Below are 13,462 nucleotides of genomic sequence, written 5' to 3' on the forward strand. Positions count from 1 at the left end.
CACCACTTCCGTGACTTTAGGTTTAGCAATTACTCTTTCTCTGTCAGCAAACTGAATTGATTTGGTGAGAATCAGTGCATGGAAAGATAGTGCAGAGATAAAAGCATGGCATAGGAGTTCCCCGGTGGCCCAGCGGGTTAAGGATATGGCATTGTCACTGCTGTGGTGCAGGTTTGATTCCTGGCCCTGGAACTTCTGCATGCCATGAATGCAGCCAAGGTAAAATAAAATAAAAATAAATTTTAGGAGTTCCCGTCATGGCTCAGTGGAAACGAATCCAACTTAGGTACCATGAGGTTGTGGGTTCGATCCCTGGCCTCACTCAGTGGGTTAAGGATCCAGCATTGCCATGAGCTGTGGTGTAGGTTGCAGACATAACTCGGATCTGGCGTCACTGTCGCTGTGGTGTAGGCCAGCAGCTCCAGCTTCGATTAAACCCCTAGCCTGGGAACATCCATATGCCAAGGGTGCAGCCCTGAGAAGACAAAAAGACAAATAAATAAATACATAAAATTTAGCATAAATAAATAAATAAAATTTAAAAGCCTGGCATCGTGCCTAGCACATTGTAGGTACTCTTTCATTCACTCTGCATTTATACTTGAACTCCTACTGTGTGCTTTCAGAGCCCATCGCAGGAGCTGAAAGGGTGAGCAGTGGACAATAGACTGAAGTACACGCCTGCCCGCATTCATCTTCTCCTCCCCACACCTCCCTCCCCCAGCTCACTCTAGAATGGCTGATGTCTGTGTTTCTGGAGTGACTCTTTCTCCCTCCTACCTCAGGACCTTGACGCATGCTCCTCCCTCATCCTGGAACTTTCTCTCCGTGTTCAGATCAGTTCCTCCTATTTTACGCCCACACAAACATCACCATGTCCCCCTTCATAACACTTATCACGTCTGTCATTTTACATTTATCCACATTTGCATGATTCTCTAATTAAGGCCTTATCCCCTGCTAGACTTTAAACTCCAGGGACAGGGCCTGGGCCACCCTCAGATGTCATGCATTCATTGGTGTATCCCTAATACCTGGCACACGGTGGTACGCGCTCAACCAATAGCTAATGCCAGAGTGAACACCTGTTCCTTTCCCTGTAATTAAACTGTCCTACACGACCGGCTTTCAGCTGGAAGGAAGGCATCCGGGCGCCACATCCTGCCTGGGTGAGGGAACAAGCCCCGCCTCATTGGACAAGCCCCCTGCGCTCTGGACCACTGTGTCCAATCAGAATATGCGATGATGGACAGCCAGGTGTTGAGCAGGTTGAGTTTAAGACTGACTTGGAGCCCTTCCTACCAGTTCCAGGAAAGAACCCAGAGCGTGTGAGATCAGAGCTGAGGGCTGCCAGCGGGCAATTTCAGGGAAACCAGCCCATCTCCTACTTCATAATAAAGTTAATTAATCCTCTCTATGATCCATCTTCCTCCCACCTAGTGCCCACTGCCAGCTACTGATCATCACAGGTGCATACCACCAGATGAATGCACCCCTCCCCGGGGGGGGGCTTGGCTCTTTTTGCAGCAAAGACACAGGGGTGACCTCCCCCCCTCCCTCCAAGTCAGCATCTTCTGTTTCCTGCTCCCGTTTCTGGGAGGAACAGTAACTCTCCCCAGTCCCTCTGCTGCTCGCTGCCTTTGAAGTATAAGTAATAAACTTTTACAGATGGTGGCAAGAAAAGCCTCATTAGCTTCGTCCCTGACTTGGAAAGTGGCTTTAATCCACTCATCTTCTGAGTCCAGCTCTGTAATGTATCATTTTCAATCCTGTACCTCTCAAATACAGCCCTGCAGCTTCTTTGAAGTGTCACAGGTCCCCACTCTTTTGCTTCCTATTTATGTTCCAAGCCCACATGTGGTGGGTCCTGGGCTGCTGGGCCAGGAAGCCTCTCATGGGCTCCCCCAGAAGCTTCCATCCCTTCCCTGGTCTAGGGCTGACAGTCAGCCCTGCTCCACTGTGCTCGAACCTCCAGTCCTTCTGGGGATGGCAACTCTTCCTTTAGTTGAGCAGTGAATTTCCATTAAGCCGTATGCCTGGACTGGGCTCTGTGTTGGCACGTGCTAGGGTAATAGTCATAGTCGTGGTGATAACGCGGGTAAAAATATTCCGGTTCTTGATCAAGCTGGTCATTAGACTAATGGCTTCGTGTGTCTCACACTATTGAAACTCACAACAGAAATGTAAGGAAAGGGTGCTATTTTTTTTTTTTTTTTGTCTTTTTGTCTTTTTTTGTCTTTGTTGTTGTTGTTGTTGCTATTTCTTGGGCCGCTCCCACGGCATATGGAGGTTCCCAGGCCAGGGGTTGAATTGGAGCGGTAGCCACCAGCCTACGCCAGAGCCACAGCAACTCGGGATCCCAGCCGCGTCTGCAACCTACACCATAGCTCACGGCAACGCCGGATCGTTAACCCACTGAGCAAGGGCAGGGACCGAACCCGCAACCTCATGGTTCCTAGTCGGATTCGTTAACCACTGCGCCACGACGGGAACTCCAGGGTGCTATTTTTTTATCCCCATTTTACGGATGAGAACACAGAGGTTTCAGGAGGTGAAGTAGCTTGCCCAGAGTTACACAGTCAGGAAGGAGGGGTCCTGCGGTTAGAATTGAGCAGAGTGATGCAAGTACACACACGGAGCCACGTTATGAACCAGGAAGCAACGGGACTTATTTTCTTTAATAAAAACACACCTGAGTTTGTATATCTGAATGGTCTCCCTGGGGAGAGGCTGCGCTTAATAACGCCTTCCCTTCACCTTGTCCACAGCATGGTTTTCTTTTTTTCTTTTGCCTTTCAGGGCCACACCCTTGACATATAGAGGTTCCCAGGCTAGGGGTCAAATCGGAGCTGTAGCCACCGGCCTCCACCACAGCCACTGCAACTCGGGATCCGAGCCACATCTGCAACCTACACCACAGCTCACAGCAACACCGAATCCTTAACCCACTGAGTGAGGCCAGGGATCGAACCTGCCTCCTCATGATTACTAGTCAGATTCGTTTCCCCTGCACCACAACGGCAACTCCACCATCACAGTTCTCAAAGGGTGTTCTTCCCCCTACAATTGGACTGGGACAATGAGGGATTTGGGAAGACTAAGATGGCGTAAGTGCCTTGCTAGTCCCTTCGCTGCCTAAAGATGTTCCAAAGCTTAAATGCAATGGGCTTTTGAGAGAAGCATCTCCCACTTAGCACCTCACTGCTGGCAAAGCCATGTGCTGAGCACCAGGGATTCAAAGGTGAATCAGGGAGTTCCCATCGCAGCGCAGCAGTAACAGCCTGACTGAGGATGTGGGTTCGATCTCTGCCCCCCCGCAGTGGGTTAAGGATCCGGTGTTGCTGTGAGTTATGGTGTAGGTCACAGATGTGGCTCTAGCTCCCTGGCCTGGGAACCTGCATATGCTGCAGCTGTGGCCCTAAAAAGCAAAAAGAACAAAAAAGGAAGTGAATCAGACCCACTTTCTACTTTGACCAAGTTACACAAGGAAGAAAAGAGAAACACAAGCAGATTTACATATTGTCTTATATATAGACATTATATATGTATTTTAATGTGTACATAGCATATTTATCATATAAAATTATCTACCATATGTCTACACTTCTACTGATTGTTGTCAGGCCTGATGACATGTGAGGTGCTCTGGGAACAGAGAGGGGAGTCAGGCTGTAAGCGAAGAAACCGCGTGCGACCTGGCTCCCATCCTAAAGGAAGCGGTTGCTTTATGCAAGTGCAGGGATCCGCTGAGCTTCGGCTCATTTCTTCCAGAATCTTTGTCTCCATCCTCAGGCTGACTGCACTTGTAGAGGCCAATGACTTCCATCCCTGACCTTGGGCCACAGGCCTCCTCATTTACTTCTGGGGGAGAAAAAGTCCTGTGTTTACTGTAATTGTGCCACCTCAAGTCTCTTGCCCACTCCTGATGCCATGGTCACAACTAAATTAGTGGATCATGCTGATTGCCTTAGCCAGACTGCGTCCACTCCATGAGCAGGGGTGGCAGTTAAGTAAATTGGGTGGCAGCCACAAAAATAGGAGGAGATAGGAGGAAGGTACAAGTGCTAGCCTGCTACCGAGCCTGAATTCCCTTGCCACATTCAGGGTGGAAAGCGGCTTGGGGTCCACTCTGACCCTAAGATCTACCCTCTACAGAGCATTAGCCTAATTCTGTAGAAGATAGCAGGAAAAATGGCATATCAAAGAGGCAATCCTAGATGTCCATGAGCCCCAGAGTCATATACGAAATTACTTAAAATTTTTTTTATTATCATTGATTTACAGTGTTCTGTAAAATTACTTTTAAACCACACAAGTCTTCGTTTCATAGTTGGTTTTATTTTTTTTAACTTTTTTATCCTCCTTTACCACCAGTCTTGTTTGCAAGGTTTAGGGGTTCATGAGCTTCCTGGCTTTTTGTGAAAATGAAGTCAACTCTCAAAGGAAAAGATTTTCCAGCCCTTAGGTGTTTTAAATACACTTTAGTATCTGGGGGCATTTCTAACCCGTGGGTCCTTGCAGCAGTCATTTTAATAACAGCGACATCCTTAGTGTACATAACCAGCCTCCCAGATGGCTCTTCTGAAGAAGCAGACACCTGATCACAGCTTTGTTCCTATGAAGTCATTCTGAGGCTCTCTAGAAATGATATTGCGAGCAATACCACTGGAAAGATTGTTACCCCTCTGGAGGTTTAAGGAAATGCAATCGGTGAAGAAGTGAAATTTGACCCAGCTGCACCATGGGGCCAGAGAGGAGTCACAATTTCCTTTTCTGACCCACAGCTTGCCAAGTCCGTAAAGTGAGCACACCCTGTAAGCCTCACTTTGTGCTCTGTGCATTAACACAGATCGAGGATATAAATGTCCTTCGTAAGACTGAGAGTTGTCCTCTGCATTCGTAACTTCCACTAACTTCAGTTGTTTAGCAAAGCCTTAGTAAAAAGTCGAAAGTAACTAATAATGTATTGCATTGCCGTTCATGCCTTGCTCCGGAAGGGGAAGTACTCTTACTTGTTCAACAGGTGCTGGACACTTGGTGTGTTTTATCACATTGAGAAACTGACAAGAATATAGCCCTATGCTTCTGGTAATGATCTTACATGAATCCTCTGTGTCAAAGTATGGGACTCGTTTAAAACTGTGCAGAGTACTCATGATAGCTGAACGTACATAGCCCTTGCTCTGGGCATGTCACCAGGAGGAAGGCATTTTATCATGGTCTTTAGTTTCTATTGTGGAAACTAAGGCAGAGACTAGTTACTTCATTTACCTAAGAAAATAGCAAAAGTAGGGTCTGAACTTGGCAGACTTGCTTGCTCTTGAGCTGGGCATTTGGGTATTTCTCCAGGGATCTTGGAAAACTTCAGAAAGAAGCCTCTTTTCATTGACCACCACATCAAAAAACAGGCGTTCCCGCTGTGGGTGGTGCAGTGGGTTAAGAATCCGACCACAGTGGCTTGGGCCACTGCAGAAGCACAGAGTTGATTCTCGGTTTGGAGCAGTGGGTTAAAGGGTCTGGTGTCGGTCGCACCTGTGGCTTGGATTCAATCCCTGGTCCAGGAACGTCCACCTGCTGCATATGTGGCCATTAAAAAAAAAAAAAAAAAAAAAAGCCAAAGCAAACAAACAGAAAGAACTAAAAACAAAAGCAAAGTTGAATTTATTACTTATGTCCTTGCCAGGCAAGAGAGTGTCCACCAATGGGGGGAAAAATTACTAAATAGCTGGCAAAGAGAAAAGTTCAGAGTTTTTAAGTGCAAAAGGGAAAGGAGGGGGCGGATGGGAGGATGGGGGAAGACTGTGTTTTGGGAAGGATGGAATGAGTGCTTAGGTTCATAGGACATTGTCATCCATTGGCCAGGAAAGACGAACGAGCATTCCGTTGGACCAAGTCAGAGCTTGCTGTGGTCACAGTCTCTTAAATAGAAAAGCAGTTGTATTGAAATACAGACTTTGGTTTCAATCTCTCCTGGGCAGGTACTGCTGAGGGTGGAAATCTTTCTTTTTAACCTAAATGCCAGAAGGTGCACTAAAGGAAAAAGACAGGCATGAGACTTGTCTTTGATTTCTAGGTGAGGGGAGGGGGGACAGACCGAAAGCAAGCGAGGCATCTCGGATGGTGATGAGATGCATGCTGTAAAGGATACAAAAGAGCAATGTCATAGAGGTTGGGGGTGGGGGGAGGTTTAAAGTCACCAAGGATAAGAGGGCTCAACTGAGAGAGGGACACCAGCACTTGCAGGAGGAGGAGAGTCTAAGCAAAAAGGGCATATCCAGAAGTTTGATGGAGAGAGGAAGCCACTGTCACTGAGCTGGTGTGAGAGGGGGAGTTAGGAAGGGGAGATGGGGGCTAGTTCCTGGGGGACTCCTGATGAACTAGAGGAGGGGACAGAGAGAAGAGAGGAAATCAACTTGGGGCTGTCCCTCAACTTGGGGCTTGGATAGCATCTGTGAGCGGAGTTCCGCTCTCCCCGTGAACCCCAGGGTGCAGCCATTCTGCCTGAAGGCAGCAGGGGTGGTGGTGGTGGTGGTGGCAGGGGGTGGTGTGTGGATAGAGACAGAAGGACAGTCTCCTGCCTTCTCATGGACTTGCTCTGTGGTCCTGGAGAAGCTGACCATCTCTCCTCGCTGTGATTTTGCAGAACCTGCAGGTGTTTTCTAAGCAGCAGTAGCAGAGAGAAAAAAGAAGTATCCAACCTTAGCTGCAGTAGAGATACCAGCTCACCTAGTGCCTCGAAGCAAATTCTTTAATCTCACATTTCTCATCTGTAAAACGAGTATAATATTAGTTGAGCTACCTAAGCTGCGAGGGGAGAGGAGTTGTGATTATCCATGGGAAAAACTGGTGGGAAAGCGTTTGAAACAGGTGAAAAGATACAAACGCACACGCCATTGATGTTATCGATCGGACCCATTGAAAATATAAACAGTGGCGCAGCATCTCTTGCCTGGATGCAGTTATCACCGTAGCCGTCATCTTCCATAGATGGAACACCCACTGTGTGTTAGGCGCTCTGCTGAACGCTCTCACATGCTTTAATCTGTGTGTATTTTCGTAGCAGCCCAGCCATTTCAGTCATTTACATAACCTGTCAAGTAGCATTTAGCCTTGGGAAACTTATCTCAATGCTCTTGACAACAGCACCAAGAGGCAAGCATGACTGTCTCCGTTTCACAGGTGGAGGAAACCGAGAGGCGTTTGGGTAGATTCAGGGCTCAGAAGCATGCAGCCTGGAAGTGGAAAAAATCCAGATCTATACCCAGGGCTGTTTGTCTTCAAAGCCAACCATTTGACCCCTATGCAACCTGGCCTCGGCTCCATAAAGTTTTCTATAGCTCTAAGCCTTGCTGGTCTTTACAAATTACCCAGGACTCCGACTCAGCTCCCTGGGCTGAAGAGCTTGAAAAAAGCAAATTTCTCTTGGCCGTTTACCTGTGTGCCCGTGTTAAACCGAGGATGGGCATCGCCACATCCAGGGTAGCATCTTTTAGATGAGAGGCTTTAGAAGGGATTGAGCGATGGCTGTGCCTTTTGCAGATAGAAAGGATCTCATGATTGCTACGCAGTCGGAAGATAGAGGGCTCTAGTCAGCAAGTAAGTTAGGAGAACTTCTGAATGGTGTCAAGAGAATGGGCACTGATATTTATTAGCTTCTTACTGTGCAAATGTGGACCAAGGAGATGGGCTTCCTGGGGACTTTGGTTAAAATGAAGGCTTTTGGGGGTTCCTGTTGTGGTGCAGTGGAAATAAATCCGACTAGTATCCATGAAGATGTGGGTTCGATCCCTGGCCTTGCTCAGTGGATCAGGGATCTGGCATTGCCATGAGCTGTGGTGTAGGTGGCAGACAGTTTGGCTGTGGCTGTGGTGTAGGTGGGCAGCTATAGCTCTGATTCGACCCCTGGCCGGGGAACTTCCATTCCGAGTTTGGGTCACCTGGGGCAGGTGACTCAACCACTCTGTCCTCCGTTTCCTCATCTGCCAAATGTGCGTGATAGGACCGCCTACTTCATAGGGTTGTTGGGAGGAGTTCATTGGGAGCCACCCATGTAAAGCCCTTTGGCCAACACCTGGCCCAGGGCTCAGAGTCAAGTGTCATTTCCATTAGGCTGGACAATCATATCGCTTCCACCAAAGGCACTTAGAGACATGGGCACATAAACAAACACCGCCCCCAGTAGGGACATCCACTTGGACAGAGATGACTTTTATCAGAAAGTAGCAGAGAGAGATTCTTTCCCAATTCAAGAGCGAAAACACCTGTTACCTGCCAGAGCCTTGCTGCTCTCTGCACTTACCTAGCCGTTTAACATCATTTCGGCGCTGATGGGGCGCTCTGATCTTTCCTGTTTTGCCCTGCAAATGAGATGTCAGGGGGCAGCATGGTAGAATACATTGCCTTTCAAGACCTAGGGCACCCCCCCCCCCATTGCCCACCCTTCTCCCCTTGAGGACTCACTGTCATGTCAGATACTGTTCCAAGACCCCAGGACTAGGACAGTATGCCCTTCCATGTGGTGAGTCATTTAAAACAGCATTTGTCAATTAAAACACAAATAAGTCTATTAGATAAATTTTTAAATGTGCACAAATGATTAAGATGAAAATTGAGACTTGAAAGAAATCACACGCTCACCAGCAGGCTCGTTTGGGCTGTATAGTCATTCTCAGGCGCTCTTAGGGATGACGTTAGTGACAGAATTTGCAGTGCTTTAGGAGCACATGGCCTGTGTCTTCAGACAGGTCAGCTGCCAGTCCCCATGCTGCCTTATGCTTGCTCTGTAGCCAGAATGTGTTATTTAGGGACTCGGGTTCCTCTGCTGTAAAACCAAGATGATGTTGCTTTTCATTGTGATGGATTTGGGTGCAGCACACAGGAAGATGATCTAGGCTGACACCCATGGAATGCCCCACTCTGCTTCGGCTTCACATGGCATTTGGGAATCACGGTGGGCCGGCTCTGTTCCCTGGATCCTGCAGTCAGCAGCATGAGCTCCTGGCTCTGTGTGCCTCCCAACTAGAGGCTTCGTGATACCCAGAGTGTCTCCATGCCTTTCGCTCACATCTCCCTTGGTGATGCATTGGCTCATCTGTCACCTGCCAGTGGCCGACCGGTCCCCATCATTCTTGCTGTTGCCTCTTCATCTCCCCTATTTTTCTCTTTTCTGTCATCACCCAGTTAGTGCTTCAGGACTTTTCCGGCATCCAGTCTGTGTAGAACACAGCAACTTTTGCAACTTTCTAGTTTTCAAATATTCCGTGAAACTCTTGTCATCTCTGGAGTTGAATAGGCCCTGCAGTCCCCATCTCAGCAGAAACTTTGCATGACAGCTGCCTCTGGCCTTGTCCACGTTTCATAGTGATTCAGCCACATCTTGAACTCCTTTTCTAGGTTAGTTGGACCGTTTTGCTTAGTTGCAGCTATACAGACAGCAAGAGTCGAAAAGACTGATGGATTCCTCCTCTTCCAAAGCTTTTCAAACCTACCCAGTGCTGGGCACAAAAGTGGGGCTATCACACTTGTGATGGCATAACAATTTCAGATTAAGTGGCTTACTGTCTAGGCTAAACCCTATGTGATTTCCTCTGTAGACAAAGAGCTAAGCTCAGGGGAAATGTAGCCAATCAACACTTTAATTAAAAGGAAGTTTTAAGAAGGTTCTTTCACCTTCAGAATTTTCCCTCACCTTGAAATGAGCACCCGCCATTGTCTTTAAAATTACTGAGTCCCAGCTGGTTGGGGTCGCTCAAGTGAGAATAGGCGTTCATCTTTTTAACTGCTTTTATCAGTAGTTCTCCCTGACCCTCCTCGGACGCAGGTCTAATGACCTCAGTCTCTTCCTACCCACATGCAGCTATATATATAAACATAGTTCCTACTTTGACCTAATTAAAAATTTTTTTGCCTTTTCTAGGGCCATACCCCTGGCATATGGAGGTTCCCAGGCTAGGGGTCCAATTGGAGCTGTAGCCACCAGCCTGCAGCACAGCCAACGTAGGATCTGAGCCGCGTCTGTGACCTACACCACAGCCCGCAGCCATGCTGGATCCCCAACCCACTGAGTGAGGCCAGGGATTGAACCCGCAACATCATGGTCCTTAGTCGGATTCATTAACCACTGAGCCCTGATGGGAACTCCATCTAATTAATAATTCTTGAGCTGCCTCTTACACAGCCACATGTAGGAGATGGCCAGCTATTCAGAAAGTGAGTATTTGTGTGCCCTCAAGCTTCCAGAAGTCCCTAAGCTTGGAAGTGGACACAGAAGAACCACAGCACTAATAAGAATTCCAGGAACTGCATGCAAAGATGCAAACATCCTGTAACCTGCCTTGAAAGCTGATGGTGTCTCCTCTTTACAGAAACATTCTGAGACTCAGAGGCATATCTGCCCAAGATGGTCTCACAGCCACTCGTGGGTGCCAGGCTCGGTTTTGTCTGGGTGAGCTGCTGAGATTCTTTCCACTTTCTAAAGGACAATCTTACCAGCAGCATAAAAGGGAAGAATCATGGGACTAAGAGGGAAGAGTCCCCCGGGAGTTGGCGCCGGTGGTGGGAAGGAGGTGAACAGCAAGGAAGATTTATGATGCAGGGGCAGCTGTGCAGCTCAGGGTCAGGGGCCAAGGGCCACCAAAATGCCAGAACTGTAGCCTCTGAGACAGAGCCTCTCCACCGTATTTGAGTAGGAAGAGTGGTGGAGATGATGCAGAAGGTTAGAAACCTCCTAACTTGGCTCCTGCTTGAAGGCATTGCTCTGTCTCTTTAGCGAATAGACAAGCGGTCCAGAATTCCCGGGCCCTGTAGCGCCCCCTGTGGGGCATGCGGGGGTTTCATCTTATGCTAGTCAGAGACCAAAATCAGAAGTGTTTCAGTAATCCACTGGGTAATGGTTACGTGTGTTATAGTGGATCTACCAAAAGTGGTTTAGATTAGCAATAATTATAGCAACAACTCATACGTCCTGAGTGGTTTCCACATTCTCGGTGCTGTTCTTCCAGCTATTATGCATGTAAATGGCACATCAGTCCTTTGTTGGACAAGATTGAGGTGGAAAGAAAGGCAGTCTCTTTCAGATAAGGACAAAATGGCAGGGGTTCCTCTTATTCACTGCCGGGTGGCTTTGCATTTGGTATTCCTTGACAGTTTCTGGAGTAAGTGAAGTTGGTTAAGACACAGTCCTTGCCCTTCAGAAATTTGAACCTAGTAGGACTAACCTATACCTAAATACAAAAGCATAATGTAATATTACATGATACTAGGAGTCCTCTGGTGGCGCAGTGGGTCAAAGATCTGGCGTTGTCACTGCAGCAGCTGGGGTTTCCACTGTGGCGTGGGTTCGCTCCCTAGCCCAGAAACTTCTGCATGTCATGGGCGTGGCTGAAAATTGCATGATACTAGACAAGTCGAGGTATTCACATCCACTTGGCATTCTTTATATCCTTTTTTTTTTTTTTTTAAGGGCCACACCTGCAGTGTGTAGAGGTTCCAAGGCCAGGGGTAGAATTGGAGCTGCAGCTGCTGGCCTACGCTCACAGCAATGCCCAATCCTAACCACTGAGCAAGGCCAAGGATTGAACCCAAATCCTCATGGACACTAGTGGGGTTCCTTACCACTAAGCCATAATGGAAACTCCTATATCTTAATAAATTTATTTCTCTGTTGTCTGTCCTGTTATAATGTAAGCTCCATAAGGGTAGGGATCTGATCTTGTTTCCTGTTTCTGCTGTCATGTCTCTGATACTTCACATAGTATCTGGCCCATAGCAGTGCTTGGTAAATACTGGTGGAAGGAATGAATGAATGAGCCGGCCATTGGGGGACTGGATGGAGAAGAGATGCTGAGGCAATGGGTGGACGCGTGACGGTGGTGGATTTGGCCAACTGTGTGTTTCCGTTGCAAAGGGGGTCGTATGACAAGCCCAGGGCTTCTTATAGGGACTCTGGGGAACGGAGTGCTTTGTGGAAAGTTTGAAGCCGGGTGATATGATTGCCCGTGCATTTCCCCAGGAGCATTGGGTGTGGCCTGTGGGAGACTGGGAGAGCCAGAGCACTGGTATACACTGGGTTCAACCACATTGGTCATTAAACCCTTGAGATGTGCCAGTTCTGACTAGGGAAGTAAACTTTAATTTGATCTATTTTGATTAATTTAAATGTAAGTGGCTACAGGTAGCTGGCAGCTGCCGTATTTGACAGTATAACTCAGATGTTTGGATTGGCTCTGTCTGAGATTTTGCCAAACCTTTTGTGCACCATCGACGTATTTAAGCTGAGAACTGTTCTAGTTGCTCCAGATGAACCCTCTTCCCGGGAAACAGAAATGGCAAAATCCTTCACCAGACCTTGAACGGAGGCTAACTTGAGTTAGCATCGCTGGGATTAAAGAAGAGCCTCTTTGTAAAAAGGCTTCCCTCATTGCCTGCCTCATAGTAAATGCTCACCAAAGAGAGCATTTCCTTAATCCTCGAGGTCACCTCAAGGGCAGAGACGTCATTATCTCCATTTGGCAGGTGGGGAAACTGAGAATTTTATGTCAAGTGCCGGAGATGCTCCTGCAGCCAGTGAGCAGCAGGACAGAGAGAGATTCCTTATCCTGGTCTGTTTGTGCTTTCCTGTATAGCAGGCCAAAAAAAAAAGCGGTCGTCTTCCAGATTTCAGTGTATTTTATGACCTTACTCAGCTAAATGAGGTCACCTCTTCACAACACCAGCACAGAGACAGCCCATCCTCCCATCTCCCTTATTCAGTGCATTTGCTGACCCTGGGACATGGGTGGGCACGCTCTCTGCTTCCTCCTCTTGGCAGCTGGTGGGGAAGGCCTTGAAAAAAACAAACAAACTAAAAGAACAAACCAAAACCCCAAAGTGCTCTCCAAGGTGCTGATTTGGCTAACTCATGCGCCAGAAAAGCAGCCAGAGGAGTGTGTACTGGGGGGAAAGACTTGGAAGAGAAAAGAAAGATGGAGTTCCCTGGTGGCTCGGTGGGTTAAGAACCTGACATAGTCTCCGTGGAGATGCTGGTGGGATCCCTGGTCTCCATCAGTGGGCTAAGGATCTGGCATTGCCGCAAGCGGCAGTGTAGGTCACAGATGTGGCTGGGATCCAGTGTTGCTGTGGCATAGGCCAGCACCTGCAGGTCTTATTCAGCCCCTAGCCCAAGAATTTTCATATGCTGCAAGTATCAGCCATAGAAAGAAAAAGGAAAAAAGAAAGGAAGGAAGGGAAGGAGGGAGGAAGGGAGGAAGAGAGGAAGAAAAGAAGCAAGGGAGGGAGGGAGGAAGATCGCAGGCTGCTGCAGAGGAACCATCAGACTGATGTAAAAGAGCGAGAGGGATGCTGCTCTCTGTCCCTAAGTGCAGTAGGGTCCAGGGGCTTCAGCAGACCTGTGATGAGGATAGAAGGCCACTTTATAGCTCCCGACACTAGTGACTGGCATCTTTCGCTCCAGTTTGAATGAGAT

General features: G+C 48.0%; 1 protein-coding gene and 2 long non-coding RNA genes across 7 annotated transcripts in view; all 3 read left to right on the forward strand.

Annotated features, from left to right (window-relative positions):
* LARGE1 (LARGE xylosyl- and glucuronyltransferase 1) overlaps window positions 1–13,462 on the forward strand; it is a 593,475-nt gene that overhangs the window by 408,418 nt on the left and 171,595 nt on the right. The gene's annotated exons all lie outside the window — the stretch shown is intronic.
* Window positions 468–5,613, forward strand: LOC146403152 (uncharacterized). The gene is made up of 3 exons (XR_014803150.1): window positions 468–614; window positions 2,499–2,700; window positions 3,349–5,613. It is a non-coding gene; the product is annotated as an uncharacterized LOC146403152 (long non-coding RNA).
* On the forward strand, window positions 9,193–13,232 carry LOC146403153 (uncharacterized). Its single transcript, XR_014803152.1, has 2 exons — window positions 9,193–9,737; window positions 9,948–13,232. It is a non-coding gene; the product is annotated as an uncharacterized LOC146403153 (long non-coding RNA).

The sequence above is a fragment of the Sus scrofa genome, chromosome 5, assembly GCF_054392235.1.
Source record: "Sus scrofa isolate SSC_HxYL_T2T_F1_AM1 chromosome 5, Sscrofa_HxYL_maternal_Yorkshire_Landrace_v2.0, whole genome shotgun sequence".
NCBI classification, from domain to species: Eukaryota; Metazoa; Chordata; class Mammalia; order Artiodactyla; family Suidae; genus Sus; species Sus scrofa.